General features: G+C 36.3%; 1 long non-coding RNA gene across 1 annotated transcript; it reads right to left on the bottom strand.

The window, feature by feature from the left end:
- Window positions 1-221: 221 nt before the first annotated feature.
- On the bottom strand, window positions 222-17,075 carry LOC131368425 (uncharacterized). The gene is made up of 3 exons (XR_009207036.1): window positions 16,498-17,075; window positions 3,790-3,936; window positions 222-2,981 (listed from the first exon to the last, which is right to left on the bottom strand). It is a non-coding gene; the product is annotated as an uncharacterized LOC131368425 (long non-coding RNA).
- Window positions 17,076-18,586: the final 1,511 nt, after the last annotated feature.

Raw genomic sequence — 18,586 nt, 5'->3', positions numbered from 1 at the left:
AGGGACCTCGGGGCATGAGGGCCACCATATTGCAATATATCACCAAGATCTAGTGCAAAGTGGAATATGTAATTATTATAATATGTAATAATTCATAGTGTGTGTGAAAGGGAGACAATATGGTTTGAATCAATATCGTATGCAAAAATTTTACAAATGAAAATTCAGAGGAAAAAATTTAATAAAAAAAACAACATGGAAAAATATCAGTCAGGGTTTGGTTATAAAAAATATTCAGAAAATCGAACATCCATGGAACACAATTACCTGAAAAACAAACAAAAACAGATAAAGAACAATCCCAATTAAGTCCATTTTGGTTCCAGTTTGTAATAAATGTGGAGAAATTCAACTTGAATTTTAATGGAAGTCACAGTAGGTTTAAGCTTAGGCCATATATAGATAGAGGAAGTATACTTTACCTTGCACATGAAAATATGTGACCACAAAATTTGGTTACAGCTCTTATCATATCTCTCAGATGACAGACTGAATTCATAGATGTGCATGCCTTTTGGCTATGTAAATTTGGATATGTCAGTGGCTGAAGAATACAATGTCAGAGATACAGGATGTAGAATATACAAATATACAGTATGCATCACAGACACATAAGTGGCTTAAACACCTCCAACTCCACACGAACCCAAGGCCTAAAGATTTCACCAGTAGTATACAGAGTAATCGTTTTAATCTTTACATCACTTTGTACAGATAACCAATAAATAAATAAAAGAAACCCACAAAAAGCTAAACAGTCAGTGATTATGTGACTAAACATTATGTGCTTGGATCAGGTAAATAAAAATAAAGATTGCTGAGATGTTTGTTTGAGGATCCCTAAGGCTTTATTACATGCTGTGTGGAAATAAGGAATTTTTTTCTTGTCTTGGAAATCAGAGAACTGTTTCCAATTTAAGAGAGAGACCTGCATGAAGAGTCTGCAGAGAAATCATCAGTGTTATTTAATGCCAATTAGTGAAGGCAAAAGCAGTAGTAATTAAAAGGGAAATTATGCAGCAGAGGATCCAACTGCTCATGATACACTAAACAGCAACTAAATTTGCATTTCTGCTGCATGTGTGTGTATCATTGTGCACGGTGAATTCTTTCGAGAACGCTCAATAAATAGATCGCATTAATTAGACTGTGGTAATGTGTGGTAATTTAATGAATGGCAGTTCAAAATAACCCTGCAAGTCTGACGCATAGATGCTCACAGATGAGTGAACTCTAACTGCTAACCGCTGCTGTGTGAGCTCTTCAACAACACAGAAACATAGAAAGAGCCAAGATCCTTATGTCTCTCTCTCTCTCTTTCTCTCTCTCTCTCTCTCTCTCTCTCTCTCACACACACACACACACACAAACACACACACACATTTACAAAGACCATTTCCTCCAGGAGAGATAGGGATTCATTAGTTATTTTTAGCATAATGCACGTCTGCTCTCTCTGTGAATGGCAGAGTGCACCTGGCCATTAAGAAAATGTACCAAGGAAATGTAATTTGTGAATGGAAAAAAAAAAAACCCATCAAGAACAGAATCCTGGGTATTAAGGTGTCATTGGGTGCTCTGAGACTTCCTTGCTGAAAACCACCTTCCTTTCAGAGTCACAATGTTAGTATGTTATGTAATGGTTGAACTAAATTCCGGGAAAGTTTTCTCATGCTCATGATCTATGACAACAACATGTGGGAGGCCTACAATATGTTTGAATAGGAATTAATCTCTGTACTGTTTAATAAGCAAAAGGTCTTTTTAAAGCAAGATATATCAGCTATGGTGTCTGAATTCATTTATTATTTATAATAGTACTCATGTCCGTGTGCCTGAATCGCCCTGTTCATGTAAACATAAGTGTCTCTACATAGAACTGAGGTCATTTGCTTTGAAGGACTCCTACAGAGCTTAAGCAAGCTTTACTGACAGCACTTAAGACTTATTTCCTTTAATGACAGCATGCAACCGTGACTGCAGCCCTCAAACAATTACTATCATGATTGCATGTGCTATCCTTTGGTCAGCTGGTACCTGAAAGGAAAGGAACAAAACAAGCCAGTAGAAGCGTCATCACCCAGCTGGAATTACTGGAAAGACCTAGTGTGGTTGAATCAACTCAATGTTCTTTTCTTTTGTAATAAAGATCCTAACACAAAGGCACTGTTTTTTGTTTTCCACTCTGTGCTTCCTATATGATGGTGTTCCTTAAGCTGTTGTGTATGGTGCATATGGTGCATCTGTGGTGTGTTTATGTGGCCTTTACGAGATACTCTCTTGCAGTGAGCAGGCTGCAGGTGGAGACGACAGGTTGACATTTATAGTCAAAAACAGGAAGTTGTGAATGTGCGTGTGTGTGTGTGTGTGTGTGTGTGTGTGTGGTGAGGCATACATAGTTTGCTCATACGTAGGTAGAGGAAGATTAGTGGCCTAAGGGACAATGGTTCACTTAACATGCATAAGAGTTCACTTAACATGCATAAGAGTGCTCTAGGAAAAAAAACCCAAAAAAACAAAGTTACATGGTGGTCTAAAGCGGTGATGCCAATTAGCTCCTATGTTAATCCTTGTTAAGCCTTTTTTACGCCAGCATGCATACAGAATTGGTTTTCCACCTGCTGTGTGTGGCGTGCTAATGGTGTTTAGCTGAAATGAATAAAAATGCAGAATTGATGGCATGCTGTAAATGCAATTTAAATGTATAACAATTTAATGTTCTACCAGTTCCAATAAACATGGAGTGCAAATAGTGTTTCAGCAAAGAATAAAACACAGCAGCACAGACATGGAAAAATAATCAGTAACAGTGTGATTTGACATGATGTGAGATGATGAGACCTGAGCAGAGTTACTCTTACAAATGCAGTTCCTTTCTTTTTCATTTACAGCATTTTCTGACATGTTTTATTCATTTTATGTTGTATAAAGTCTGTACAAAAACATTTAATACTTACATCGTGACCAGCCTCTCTCGGTTCCTGTTTCAACAAAAAAATCCACCTGTCATTTTATTAGAGTTCTCTGTCCTGATAAAGTCAGAAAGCTTAAAGAAACAAGCTTACCTTGCAGCTGACTCCTTCTTAAATGACACCCTCTTAACAGAAAACCTCAACATATAAACAATTACGCTTGTGTTTTTTATGTTATTTATAGAATCCATTATACGAGTCTCCGTGTAAGTTGTTACTATAGAAATGATGTACTGGAACAAGTACATTCATATAAACCTGTAATTTGAGTGGCAGGAGACATTACTATCAAAGTTGTGCTCTTATAAAAAAATAAAAAAAATAAAAAATCAACACCTTCTAGTTAGTCAGAATCAAGAACTCAGCAGTGTTGTGGAAAGTAATTCGTAGTTACATATAGTACATATTTATTCTAAGATTCAAAGTCACCTTACAATAAAAATAATTTAGGAGGAAGAAAGGTGCAAAGGTACATAAACACTAGTCTGACCTTAAACAATGTCAATGTTTTTTTTTTCCAAAGTGATAAGGCAGTAAGAATGATGGTGAATATCTGATGGTAAATATAGACAAATGCAAACTATCCACCAGTACGCAAATAAATACTGCATGTCTTCTAGGCTCAAGTCACCAAAATCAGCCTTTGCTGAGAGTTTAGTTTAAACCCTAATCTGCTACATCCAATCTCTCGTCTAAGCTCTGTAGATGTTATCCATGCTTCATGGCTTTGTAGAAGTTGTAAGTGTGGTTCTGTGGTGTGAAATGTCTGATTGGACACTGCACATACATACTGTATTTGAGATAAAGTGGAAATCACCTCAGCAAGCAGCTTTCTTGTACACATGCAGTGACTCAGGCTGGCAAAAAGCCACAGGGCTCCATCAGGAATGGTATTTATAGATGCCCTCCTCACTGTTCGAGGGGAGAAGGGAGTGCATCTCAGCCGTGACGTCAGTCTGGGGCTCTGCAGAAAGGCCAGAGAGATGGATATCCTGATGGAAACGGCATGCCCTTTAGCTTAAGTTCAGCACGAAGTTAGACTAGTGCTCTCTATAAAAGTGCTCTTAATTAGCTTTTTAAATTGTGTTCAGTTCCCTTGTGGATTTCAGTTTCAGTATTGGTTAATTAGCTTTGTTAAACATCTTATTTCTTATGCATTTTAACTTCAGTTGCCAGAGTACAGTTGCCAGTGATACTGGATGAAAATAGTAGCAAGGAATACCAAAGCATTTTTTCAACCTAATTTCTACTCAGTGCTTCTGTAGCACAACTTGCAATTATTTTGACATTACCTGATACTAAGAATAGAACAACAGACTTCTTTATTCAAAACTCACTTAAGGAATAATGAAGAAAAAGAGGAGTTGTTTGAATCTGTAATAAATGTTTCAACTGTTCAACTAGCTACTGTTATACTCACATTATGAGACAAATGTTAAAAAAAAAAGCTGCACTTTACATTATGTAGTATTCAACTTTCCTTCACTAGAACAATACAAAGTCAATAAAAAGTCATTCTAGTTTCTTACATTTTGCCGATAAGCAAGAGTTTGTGGTATTCGTGTGCAATCAGGGCAAATTTGATGCACTATTATTGTCATTCGTGTTCATTTCTATGTTGATATCACACAATGACAAATTCCTCACCATAAAAAGCATTGGAAGGAGAAATTATGTGAATTATATCTCTTAACTAACAAATACTTTGGATTAAACAGCTCAGGATTGATCTCCACAGAAATTAGTTTTGCATATATGTTACCACTTGCTTGGGATCACTCAAAAATTGTATTGTTTTCCAAGGAAACACACATGAAATTAGTTTGAATAGAAAATATAGCAAAAGAACAGGACATGCTGACATGTCAGAGTTAGAAATAATGATTTTGATGGAAATGATGAATGTTTTCTTCAAACTTTGCCTTCATCAAAAAAAAAAAACCCCAAAAAAACACCTTTTGCAGCAGTTACAGCCTGGGCATTCTAGCTGTCATTTTTCCAAGATAATTTGATGAGATTTCACCCCATGCTTCCTGGAGCATCTCCCACGAGATGGATTGGCTGATGGAGTCTTCCTCCGTAGCTGAAATCAAGCTGAAATATGCAAGTGATCCCAAACTTTTGAGCGGTAGTGTATGTTTATTGGCTGCCCTTATACAATTATTATAAGGTGCGCATTAGTAAACATTACAGAAAAAGCAAAAAGAATTAAATAATGAAATTCTTACACATATACTACAGAAATAGAAAATAGATATTGGACTGAAGAAATAATAGAATATATCCATATATGGGATCCATCAGGAATGGTTGTACAGATGCCCTCCTCATTGTTCGAGGGAAGAAAGGGAGTGCATCTCAGCCATGACGTCAGTATGGGGCTCTGCATTATAAACATATTATTTTTCTAGTTAATACCGTCCATATTTGGAAGAATAAGTTGGAAGAACAGTCCACATGAATTCCTCATGCTTGTGACGTCAGTGCCATGAACTCGTTACAGCTATTTTTTTTTCATAATTCAATCCACTTTTACTTGTATATCATTTTTATCAATGGATATTGTCACTTAGAAGCTTTATAGGACTATAAAAACCAGCAAGCCAGAAGCAATGGTGGCAAGGAAAAACTTCCTGAGACTCAAGGAAGAAACCTTGAGAGGAACCAGATTCAGAAGGGATCCCATCTTGGCTGACACCCAGAAAGTGTGATTATAACTAATTTACTTTCCATAACTGTATACTATATAGTCAAGTGCTATTGTGTAACCAGGAGCTTTAGAGCAACTTGTAAGTATCAGCATCAGTCTAATTTCTGAATTCATTATAGTTTTAACATAAATTCCTTTCTGATGAAGCCATCAAATGTTCAATGATGGAGACCTGAGTGTAACATTTAACATATGCAAGGAAGGGTCCAGTAGTCAACCAGCCAGGATAGAGGGGTGATTTGCATGTGTCTAGGCAGCCTGGGAATAAAAAAAGGCAATATGAAATAGATTACTACTGTGTATGGTATACAGAATTACATAGACTCGGTTTACTATAGTATAATAATGCTCGGTTCAGCAGATTCTGAGCTCTAAATGGACCAAACTACCTCAAAGTATATTTTCCCCAAACTGTGAAATAAATCAGGTGACCTACAATGGCTCTGGTACAAAATAACCTCTTCAGTAGTGAGCGGTGGTGAAGTACGGGTCAGCTTATGGTCAACGTGAATTGACGTGTCTCATTTGCATGATGTTCTGCTGGCACAGTTGTTTTTGGCATACACGGAAGAGTGCGAATTTTCAGAGTGGAGGAAGGGGAGCTCAGAGCTGTGTTGCTTATGGACTGCAGCCAGCATCTCAGAAGAGACTGGGTCAGCTGGAATACATCTCAGTTACAGGGGAAAGTCCATTGACGCATGTTTAGACTAATATCTTGTATGTGCCACAAATCTCTCCGAATTTTTTCAAGACAATTTAAAATCAATTCAGTGTAGAGAGAAGAACGAGCAAATGCACAATTAATCTGAGTAGATCATACATTAGTGTTGGATTGATTTATTTTTTAAATTAATCAAAAGCTGACACCGTGCTTTTCATGCCTCATGCGAGTGTACAGATATCTAAACATATTTCAGGTTTGTGAATGTAACTGCAAATCTAAAATATAAATGTTTTTCCTCGAAGGTCACTGTCACAGACATGCAAGGTTTTCTCATGACAATGATGACATGTGCTTTCAGAGAGACTGAGAGAAATAGAGAGACTCTTCTTTTAATCTGTCCTGAAAGTTTCTCAATTAAAGAAGCTTTTGAAATACAGATTAATTTTAATATGGGGCCTGTGATGTGATGTGGTCAATAGTATCAAGCTACAACACCCCAGAAATATCTGTTAGGACAGATGTCCTAAATTGCGTTTGCCAAAAGTATGGGAATAATCTGTGGGCAGAAAGTTGCTGATGAAATGTCACACTGTTCTCACTAACAAAGTGTCACTTAAAATGAAGCTCTTGGCAAACACATTAGAATGCAAGTGAACTTTATGTAGCTAACAAGCACTAAACAAAAGACAGACTTGTAGTTTACAGTTAATTTACTAACCGTATACATGGCAACCACCAGATTCTTCTAATTTCAAACCTATTTTATGATCCAAAAGTTTGTGGACACCTGACTATCACACCTATATGTGCCCATCCAAGATTTAGTTGCCCTTTGCTGATATAATACCCTCCACTGCTCCAATGCCTGCATCCACAGAGCTGGAGTGTTCACTGATTGGTTTGATGAGTGTGAAAATGTTGTAAATTTTATGCTATGGCCTTCACCGTTACCAGATCTTAACCCCAAAAAATATGCATGAGAGATTTTGAAGTGATTTTCATCATTCCAGTAGAGGAGTTTCAGAGACTGACAGTCTATGTCACAGCACATTAAAACTGCTCTGGTTCATGGTGGACAACTAAGACAACTTATTTTGTTTTTTCCTTAGATTTGTCACTTGTATGTATTAACCTGATACCATGTGTACTTTATTATTAACTCAACATGATATTTAAACTACTATAAAGTTTTAAATAATGGTCAGACGTCTTCTGAGCTGTTTCTATTATAAAAACTAGTGTTCTCTTTCATATTTAAAGTGGTTGTGCTTTATGGCTCTGTAATGTATACATATACTGTCTATACTGTATTCACTCAAATGCTTCTAAGCTGCATAGAAAGTACTGAGGTCCTGGAACTAAAATATGGGTTTTGCTATTAATGTCAAATATAATTATGTGACTACACCATCATATATATATATATGATAAAAAAAAAAATATATATATATATATATATATATATATATATATATATATATATATATTTATATTTATATATATATTTATTTATATACATTTTTTTTTTTTTTTTTTTTTTTTTTTCAGCATACCAACATTTCAAACTGATTTAACTGCCCATGATGTGGGCCTAGATATCATTCATTGTATTCTGTAGTCCAATATTTTAACTCTCTCTCTCACTTTAATAGAATTCATGAGTCTGTATTGTTGATGCGTTTCCATCAAAATTCTATTACTTCAGTAGCCAGCAAATATGTCAGAAATGAATTGGTCTGCTTGTGAATCACTGTTTTTGGAAAAGAGTATGCATATTTCCAACAGAGGTATTATTTCTTCTCTAAATTTTGCCATATTGCCCATTTAAAGAAGCATTCTGTTGGAACATTAGATCAGATTGCATGCACTGCTGCTGTATTGAGAACTAATTAAATAGTCCTTCATTTCACTTTATAACAGAAACCATGATTTTTATCCACATGATTTTCCACATCAAGCTGAAATTGAAAATATCTGTAGTAATACTACTTAAATTCAGTTGAACCAAAAATTGCTTTTTCTTTATCTCGCCACTGGCATTGTGTTGTAGGAAGAATAGGTTTATTCATACTGAGTTAGAACTGAGTGGTTTCTCACTCATCCACATGAGCTGATATTTCTATCTTTTATTTGTTCTTTATATGTAGCACAATGTCTGGTGATTTTATCTCTGCACAGTTGCAGAGATGCAAAGGCAAAGGCAGAGGGAAAAAATGACAGGAAATGCACATTAGAGCATGAATGAAAAATGAGTACTGACCAACACTGGCCTAGCTGCTCTATGTAATGCAGCAGTTCCGCCTTGGCCTTGAGAAAATGAATCTGATAAATGCTCAGACACTGCAATCAAGGGAGCAAGTCCCATTTCCGGCCTATATAATACCAGGGCCTGCAGCCTTACTTTGCTTTATAATATATATGTATAAGTCCCAGGGTTCTGAAGTCCTGCACTACTCAACTACAAACTGAGTCTGATGCAGGAAAGGGTAACAGTCTCCATTTTTGTTCACTCTGTACACATCAGACTTTCAATAGAACTCTGAAACATGCCAAATGCAAAGGTTTTCTAATGACACTGCAGTGGTGGGGTGTATTAGGGATGGACAGGGGTCTGAGAACAGAGGATTTCTGGATAACTTTGTGGACTGGTGCTCCTAAGTAATTGCTCCTAAATGTGATGAAGACCAAGGAGATGGTGGTGGACTGCTATGTTTAATTTAACTTATTGTATTCTATATTTAAGGTTTTCTTCTTTATTCTTCGTTTTTTTTTTATTTTGTGTATATATGTATATGTGTATGTGTGTATATATATAATTTTACATTTTTGTGTGTGTTGTATCTTGTAACTGTCTAAGCTGCTGTAACACAAAAATTTCCCTAATGGGATCAAAAAAATATCTATCTATTTAGCCAAAAAGCTACTGAGATTTGATCATCTCATCTTTGTTAAACAAATGCTATTGCAAGCTATTCACAGTGGAACATTTCGTAATATGTAATATGTAATGTGTGGTTTGGATTAATCTCTCATCTGCAATTGCCAAATAATACAAAGTCAATAAAAATTCAGGCTGTGTTCTAATGCTAAACACGTTGCTTAAATAACAATGACTCACTGGTCTACTATATACTATATAACTATCTGACGCTATTATCTCTCACCCTCTCGGGATTACAGAAATTTTAAGACAATAGAAAACTATCCCCATTATAGCTGAGTTTGAAATACATCAATTACAGAGATACTCGAAGGATGCACCAACATGCTAGTTAAATAGAGCAGAAAATAAAAGATATGGGGATGACACACACACTTCCTTGATTGTCTTGCTTGTAATAATAATACGTTTGCAATGTATAAAGGGCAGATAAACACACCAAACGCACCCATTCCCATAAGCAGAATTGAATGCACAAAACGGATTAATGTATTAATTACTTAATGGCAAACTGACACCAAGTCCCTCAAATATTTAGATCATGAACACTATCTAATATCAAAAATTATAAAAACTATAATGGAGCAGAATCAGTTAAGCATTTAGTCTTCTGAGAAACTCAGTTCTCTCTGAGAAAAACAGTTAAACATGGCTTAATGGATTATAGTAGTAATTTAGGAAGACTAGAAAGAATTTCCCTTTGATCATTACAATCTACTATCAGAAAAATGATCCCGCAAACTACATATAAACCATTAAGTTTATAGATGCTATTTTACGCCATTTCCTCACATTAAACATTTTGCAAATGTTCATTTACATTTACATTTCTGGCATTTGGCAGATGCTCTTATCCAGAGCGACATACAAAAGTGCTTTAAGTCTCTATCAGTGAATACATTAACACTGGTTCAACATGTTACAGACTTAGGATACCATTAGCCCAAAATTGTTTTTTTTTTGTTGTTTGTTTGTTTCTTTTTTTTCTTCTTTTTTTTTTTTAACATGTAACAATACATAAAAACAGGGAAAGATAAGAGCTAGTTTAAGTGCTTCAGGAAAAGGTAGGTCTTCAGACGTCGTTTGTGACTCGGCTGTACAGCCATCTAGGGGAAGTTCATTCCACCACCTTGGTGCCAGAACAGAGAAGAGTCTAGAAACACAACCCACAACTAATACCTGTTAGCTAGTAGCCGGTCTGCAGTAATGCACTAGCTTAAACAGATCAGCAGTCACAAATCTGTAAAATTTGCATGCATCAAGAGTGAACAGAAGTCTTGATTTACTTGTGCTTGCCCAATTTCAAATGCAACACACATGAATATATTAAACACACCTAGTTTACCACTAGCTTGCTATCTTGAGTTTTCTAGCCAAAAAGCTTAACAACTTACAGTAATACAAATTACACAAACGAGAATTAATCGGTTTATGGTTCTTGGATGTCCAGCAAATTAGAGAACAAATAAATGCCTTAGTTGTTCAGCAAGAAATGAAAAAAAAACAAAACAACCTGAAGTATCTGTCCTTTTTCACTCTCTCACTCCCCTGTTTACAACTTACCGCTCTATATTTGGTTTTATTATAATATTTTATTAGACTCTCTCCTCTGTTTGTTTTATTGGTGTGATAGACTGGATACTCTCTATCTCTTTGCTCACTCTGATTGGCTGCTGGCTCTTGCCTTTTTTGCCTTAAACTAAAGTGAAATGATCTAAAACAGATCTGAGCAGACACATAACAAACACATGAAAATTCCCACCAAATCCAGCCCTCCAACTGTGAATAGCTTTTCAGAGTGACTCATTTCAGCTCAGGAACAATATATTTTATAGTGTTTTTCTTTCCCATGACTTGAAAATGATTATTTTTTAAATTTTTAACAAACAAATAGTGCTGTAGCTTTAATTGAGTTAATCTAAACTGATTTAAGATACAGTATCAGAATGACATTACACTCATTTAGACATGCACAGATCCTGAGCCAGGTTTCCTTTTGAATCAAAAGGGCTTTGTATCCAGACGATGATGTGGCAGGGCTTTTACGTGACCTGCGAGAAGTACATTTATAAAAGCTTCCAGACGTTTTAGGGAAGTGGGAAAATGGGAGGAAAAAGGGATAGAGGAAAGATGTCAGAAACCGTGGGGACATGCCTTTGAAATTGAAAGTAGTTGTAGTATTATGGATTTATCTGAATTATTGGCCCCTGTCATTTTTTCATATGTTTTCATTTGTTACTGTAAATGGATCCAAACAAATTGAAATTGTACAATCTGAAACTCAAAGAACACACCAACTTGCTTTTAATGCACATCACATTTTCAGAAGAATTGAGAAAAATATGCATTATAGCTGCAGTCTGCTTATTACGTCTGCTGAAAGGACGCTGGCAACACAAGCTAGTGTGGTTTGGCATGGGTTCATCATAGGGTGCAGCACATTACTGTCAGCATTACATAAGGCAACAATGCTCAATTGGTGGTCTCATAAAATGTTGGTGGGCCACTCAAGGTCTTGCATAAGTGCAGTTTCTTTTTTCTCCAATGTGCAATTCAAATGTCATTTTGATTATAAAAAAAAAAACATTTCAAATTTCTGACCTGGCTGTAATAAATATTTTTGAGTATATTGATTATTTTTCATTTAAATAATCTACATACATTTGCATTGCTGACAGCAGCACTATTAATAAGCCAGTGAATATGGAAAGATCTCGGGGTGAGCAGTGATGCTCAGTGGAACCAGGAACATTTCTGCTTTATCTAAGAAGCTTTTTTTCCCTTGGCTTGTCTTATCCGCTCATTATCAGAGCAACCCCATTTTCTATAACCATGCTCTGTTTGCTAGGTTGTAATAGCACAGAAAAGGAACTGAGAAGAGGAACAGATATACAGTACACATAAGGAGTGTTGTTCTTCTAGTGCAGTCCTGCTTAATAGCTGTATTTCTCTGTGAATATGCCTGAGTGGATGTGCTCAATAACTCTGTCATGCGCTCTCTTTCTTTTTCCATGTCTATACCTTTCTTGATTCCTTTTCCCATTAGCCTATACCTTGAGAATAGCTGTCAGCTTTTAAGCTACTCTGTGCACATTAACCCATTAGCTCAGTCCTACAGCCGATGTATGAAGTACCACTTAAGTGGCCATTGGACACCTTGGAACCAAACTAGCATGAAGAAGATCAGACTCATTCTCTCTCTCTTTCTCTCTCTCTCTCTTTTGCCCTCTCTTCAATGACAAACTATATCACATGCCTTTCTGGTCACTTATTCAACTGGTCAGCTGCTACCCAACTCAAACATTACCAAAGGTTAATTTAAGGTTAACCTGAATTTAGGCCATAGACATTAAATTGCTCACTGATGCAATTTACTAGGTTGTTTTACAGCCAAACTCTGCCCTCAGTGCCACTGTGTGGAAACATCTGCTCACATCTCCATGGAAACCGACACCACAGTCACACTGCATGGACTGGCTTCCACTACATTTCTGCAGGTAAACCTCTTAAACTTATTTGTAGACGGAGAAGAGAGGAATAGGTCTTGTTTTTGTGTATCTCGCAATCGACTCTTTACTTTTCTTTGTTAGCTAGCTTGTTTTGGATATGATTCAACAGAACAGCAGTATATAGTTCATGTTAAAGCCAGATTAATTTAAAAGTCATCTTAGATTGTTCAGCTAAGTTAACTAATTTATCCAATTAATCTAAGATGCCTTTAAAATAATCATTACATATATTAGTCGTCATTTAGGGATTAGTGATTATTTCCTGAAATGGCATCTTCTTGGAGTTTTCACTAGCCCTCACTATCATAGCCCTCGCAATTTTGTATTTCTGTGCATAAAGTGACATACAATTTCTTCTGAGTTTCTTTTAATCTCAAATGTTTAAACCAACCCCAAAGTGTAAGTCAAGATACTGACTATTTTTTTTAACTGACCACAGTTTACCTCATGGCTCGCTCATCTGGGGACTTAATCCACATCTGTTTTCAAACAATACTGCTTTGTGACATGTCTATGGTTAAAAGCTGTATATAAATATCATGGAATTAAACTGAATTTAAGTCAGAAATGTTCCAGCTGGTTTTGGAACCAGCTAGAACTAATAGTACTGTTAAAATAGCTGTTTGCAAGCCATTCTGTCTCAAGACAGTGTGTGACACTACAAATACACCACTAGAAAAAGAAAAGGCAAAACAACATCTGATTTCTTGCCGCTGTTTGCTTAGCCAAATGGCATATCCTTCTTTTCTATTCCATGATATGCATAAATGTTAAATTTCTTAAAAGACAAAATACATACCAGCAATATTTACAATACAAAATACAGTGCAAAGTGACAAAGACATGGTGAAATTGAGTGATAATGTTGTTACAGTTCAATTTTTGGTTCATCATACATTTGAAAATAAAAAAAAATTAGTCCTCATTTTATGTAGGCGTAAATTTAAAAACCCTTCATAATTTTAGCTTTTTACAGCATAGTCAGAGTCTAATCTAATAACGTCAGGGACAGGGGTATTCAATTTTTTCAATATTATTAAAGGTCCAGTTACATAAAATTGTTTGCTTACAAAAGTCTACAGTTTGTAACCTAAAGTCACCTTTAATTAACCTTTTAATTAAACATTTGTGATTACTTCATGGCTATAAATAAGACAATCTGAAGTCTTCATGTTTTGTACTTAAAGCAGAAAATAAATACATCCTTCACACACATCTTTGAAAAATTCTGTTTTCATCATTGACCTTGGCTGAAAACTAGAATCACTGAACTGCAGCCAAATTTTCCACACGCTTATCGGCTTTGATACAGTATTCAATTCTATGTTTGGCCCGTGGAAATTCTTTCCTGGGTTCACATCCGGAACATAGCGTACCATTTGATGACCCCTGGTTTAGGCACTTGCGGTGCAGTTGCTTTGTTGTAGTCATCTATTTGACTGCAAATGAACTAAAGGCCCAAGTTCCACTGGTTCCCGGTTGAGGCACTTCTTGTTTTTAAATGAAGAATAGGAAAATACCCAGTACTTCAGCTGCATTACTTACACTAAATTATAGATTTTTTTGAGAACCAGAAATCCACAGAGACATGTAACACTGACATTGTTACAGAGAAGGGAGAAGGGTCGCTGCAGATTACACTTAATCCATATTTAATGTGCCGCAGCATCTTGTTGCACCACATCACAGTCTCTAAAGAATAGCAAGAGGCAGCGTACGCCTCAAAAACATCTCATCATCAATCATTTTTACAAAGCTAAATTGGGCTTGACAGCCAGACTGTGCAAGCTGAGTGGTGTTAAGGGGAACTCCTGCAAGAGAGATAATTCACCATACCATTTAAAAGCAACCTGTCATACAGAGCAGAGTTATAGTGACAGCTTTACAGGCCATGTATGGCAGTTGGGAGGAAGAAACTTTTTACTGTGCTTCCTCATAGACATCCACAGTAGTTTTAGGAATGTAATCAGGATCCATGTTACCTTGACCTATAAATTACAAAGTCAAAATTGAAGACATAAGATACTTATTAATAATTTTCAGTTCATTGAATTGACCTACTTCTGTGCTTTGTCAAACATGAGATAAAAAAGAATACAGAATAAATTAACTTTGGGAGAAAGTGTTCAACATTTCTCATGATTTGAAGAACTCTGTGTTAATGAAACTCATAGTAATAACAGACCTGTGAAATATTATTAATGAATAACTTAATGGCGCAAATTATCTAGCAAACTTTGATACTTTGACCTGAATAATCACACCCATGCTGTGAAATTAGCAAGGACTTGCAGAGTCGCTGCATGAGTGTGTCTGAGACCTCAATAGATTGAACTGTGACAGGCCTCAGTTGCAGGTCTCCTGTAATTTGCATTGCAAGGCAGGAAGTGTAAGAAGGACAGGAAGACTGCCACAGAGGATGTGGTTGAATGTGTTACTGCCTCTAAGCTCAAATTGACTCACTGTGGCATTTCTGAGCTGATTCATTCTGCCACATGTCTTTACATATCCACAACCACATTGAATGCCAGCTTATGCCTATTCACAACTTATCAGCAGAGCTAATTAGTGCACGCATATGCTATTAGTTCCTGAACTATGAAACATGTGGCGCTGTTTCAGCAGTCACTCTATGAAGGTTGCAACAGTGAGTCCAAACAGCCAAATAGCAAGTCCTTGGGGCAAAATGAGTCTATCATCTTGGTAGTGTTTATTTACAATTGCACAGCATATGGTTCAAGATCATGTCTCTCCAGAGTTGAAGTGTGTCTGGTGCTTGACGTCATAGCGCCTGTCTGAGCAGAGATCTGTCTCGTTTACCTCCCCCTTTTTATGAGGCACTTTATATTTGTATAGTCTCATTAAACTGTGCCCACAGAGCTAAAACATTCAGGAATTAAACAGTAAGAGGAACATTCAGGAGTCATTGCCCTGACTGTACTGTACACTATGGGACTAAGGGATCAGATAATGTTGCTACAGTGACTGTGCTAAACCATGAAAGAGCAAAAGAAAGAGGCAGTTCTGTCAGACTTTCAGTGGTAATGAGATAGTGATTTCTCAGCTGAGAGTGAGAGCTGGAGCAAGAGTCTTATTGAGTTAGTGTGATCCCAAACCAGGAGCTCAGTCAATGCATTCAGCACAGCCACAGCTGGTTTCCATTAAGAACCGGCAATGAGACCTATCAAATTCAGGAATTTAGCACACCAAATGTGCAGACTGAAGTACAGTAAGTCAGAGCTGAAAATCCTGTTCGCTTCCTTTTTTCCTTAAAAAAATTCATATTCTAATATTTTCTGTCACTTCTCTTGATACACCATTAACCTTGTTGTAATTTAAAGGAAACCAAAATGTGTTTTAGTAAAGATGCCTGACTTGCAGGAAACGTCAGCTGCCTGTGCCGGAGATCATTCATTTATAATACATGTGATGGTACATATGCTATCATTCAAGTAATTATGTAGGCTTATGTTCATTTTAGGAGTTTCCTTGGAGTCAGCATTCAAGCAAAGAGCCAGCTTAAGGCCAAAACTTCACAGGGAAGTAGGAAAGAAGAGCAGATACATAACAACATGATTCTTTGTTATGTGATCCAGTAATCTAGTACAGAGGTCAATAAAGGAACAATACAAGGTTGTCACTTTATGTGGAGGAAAAGACCTCTTCACTAGAGAACCAAGAACAGGAGAGGTTACACTCACAGTATTTCAGAAAGACTGGATATGTTCCTTCCAGGTTAAAGCCTCTTTGTCGTTTCATGTCTTTGTTTATCTTCACTGTCTTCCCAAGGACTTTGTTGGTGATCCGGCCTCTTTCACAGACCATTCTTAAGCCCTTCCTGTTCAGTGTAGCAACCCTAATTGTCATTGAATCACCCGAAAATACATCAGTGAGTCATGTTTGATTTTAGATTTCCTGCACTAGTCCCTTAAGGGACTATTTCATGAAGGTTAAGGATGGCAGTAATAACTCAAAACCTCTCTCCCACCATTTAAAAAAAAAAAATCATATCCATACTTTCCCACATAAAAAAGCATGTTTGGAGAATGTGATGCTGAATGTGTAAGGGAACCTTTAACAGAATGAGTGCAAAGGTTAAACAGAACCTTGGTGGGATATGTTTGTTCATGAATTCTCCTGCCTGGATTTTCCTTTATTTGAAATTAATAGTTGAAAAAGGAGTGGGAGATGTTTTGGAATCTATTCTCAAAGTGATAATAATACATAGAGAACAATAGCCATGAGACTGCCAGATGACTCTGACTGCAATACGCCCAAATGGCCCAATGCCATCTATAGGCTACTTTTGTTACATTCTAGAAAGAAAAAGACAGACTGAATCACTACATGATAACAATATGCATGTAGGGGCTCTGTTTTATCATACTGTCATAAATATTGTAGGTCACTGTAGCACTATTAACCCAAACAATGATTTCTGAATATTTGATATAGAAATTCTGGGAACCCATGTCTTTGTCTGCTACATTTAAGAGCAGCAAATTATGTTTGAAGAGTTTTGAAGAGCAAACTGACCATATTATATACAGCAAGATGACGAGTACTGTTATATCAGGGTTGTGTAACTCATTTTACAATTCAGAGAGCATAAAAAGTCATGACAGCTCAGTCCTGAGGAGTTCAGAACAGACTCCCGTACAGAATGTTAAATCACTGTTTCTAGTTTAGTATTAGTAGATTCCCGAACACTAATAAATAAAAAGCCTCCTCTGTGAATTGTCTGAAGGAGACCATAAGGCTCCCAGCATGCTGGCTGTATTTCTGCCTGTTTGTATTCTACATTCTGATCCTACAATGTTTGTGTGTACAAGGGAAAAATATTTCATGAAGATTTACAGCTGCAAGCAAATGTGTAAATATGAGGTGTAGACCTACGCTAGTTTTATATTTGAATGCGTCTTTGTCACACAATAGTAAGTGTACAAATATCAAATTAACTGTATATATAGTGAATTCCTGTGCATGAAGTAAGATATTTTATAAATGCAGAAACTCATGACACATATGACTCACATGGCATTAGCTTCAATGTGATAATTCTCCAACACTACATATGGCTACAAGAAAATATGTAGTTTATGCATTATACTGACATAGTCAGTAATTGTGGTTGTAATATTAGATGAGAGACTCAAATCTAATATCTATGAATAGCATAACAATGCAATGAACTAATTGGTTCATGATGCATTTCCGGTTAAATACCAAAGAGAAAAGTTAGAACCTTACAGTTCTGTCATCTGTCCTTTTGCATCATTTTTACTTTGGTTGATCACTATGTTTGTCTATTTTTTATTTTCTATTTTGAAGGCATTTTGAGGAACAGGTATGACAGTAAACAATCCTTTATGCTCATTACAGGGTGGATGACTTGTCCATGATGTGTCAATGGTATGCATAATTGAAGATCTCAGAGGTCTTTCAGTCTGTGTAATCACCTGATAGGACAGTCACTGATGCTGCATGAGTCCACAGTCTGGGCTAAAACAAAATCAGCCTCAGCCTCACTTCATTATATGTTTCTGGGTCTTTTTCTTACGACCACTAGTGGTGTTGTTCCAAAAAAAATTTATAATCTGCTTTAACATTTAACATAACAGAAAGTATGGGTGCAAAATCAAACCGACAAACAAATAATAATAACAATACAAAAATAAACTTTATATTAGTGACTTTTTATCTTTGAAAAGATGTGACTTCTCTAAGTCAAGATGTGACTTCATTCTGCTAACTCAGTTAGACTATGTAACAGGATACAGTATACGAACA

Source organism: Hemibagrus wyckioides, linkage group LG17 (assembly GCF_019097595.1).
Source record: "Hemibagrus wyckioides isolate EC202008001 linkage group LG17, SWU_Hwy_1.0, whole genome shotgun sequence".
Taxonomy (NCBI): Eukaryota; Metazoa; Chordata; class Actinopteri; order Siluriformes; family Bagridae; genus Hemibagrus; species Hemibagrus wyckioides.
This window is presented reverse-complemented; position numbering and strand designations above follow the sequence as displayed.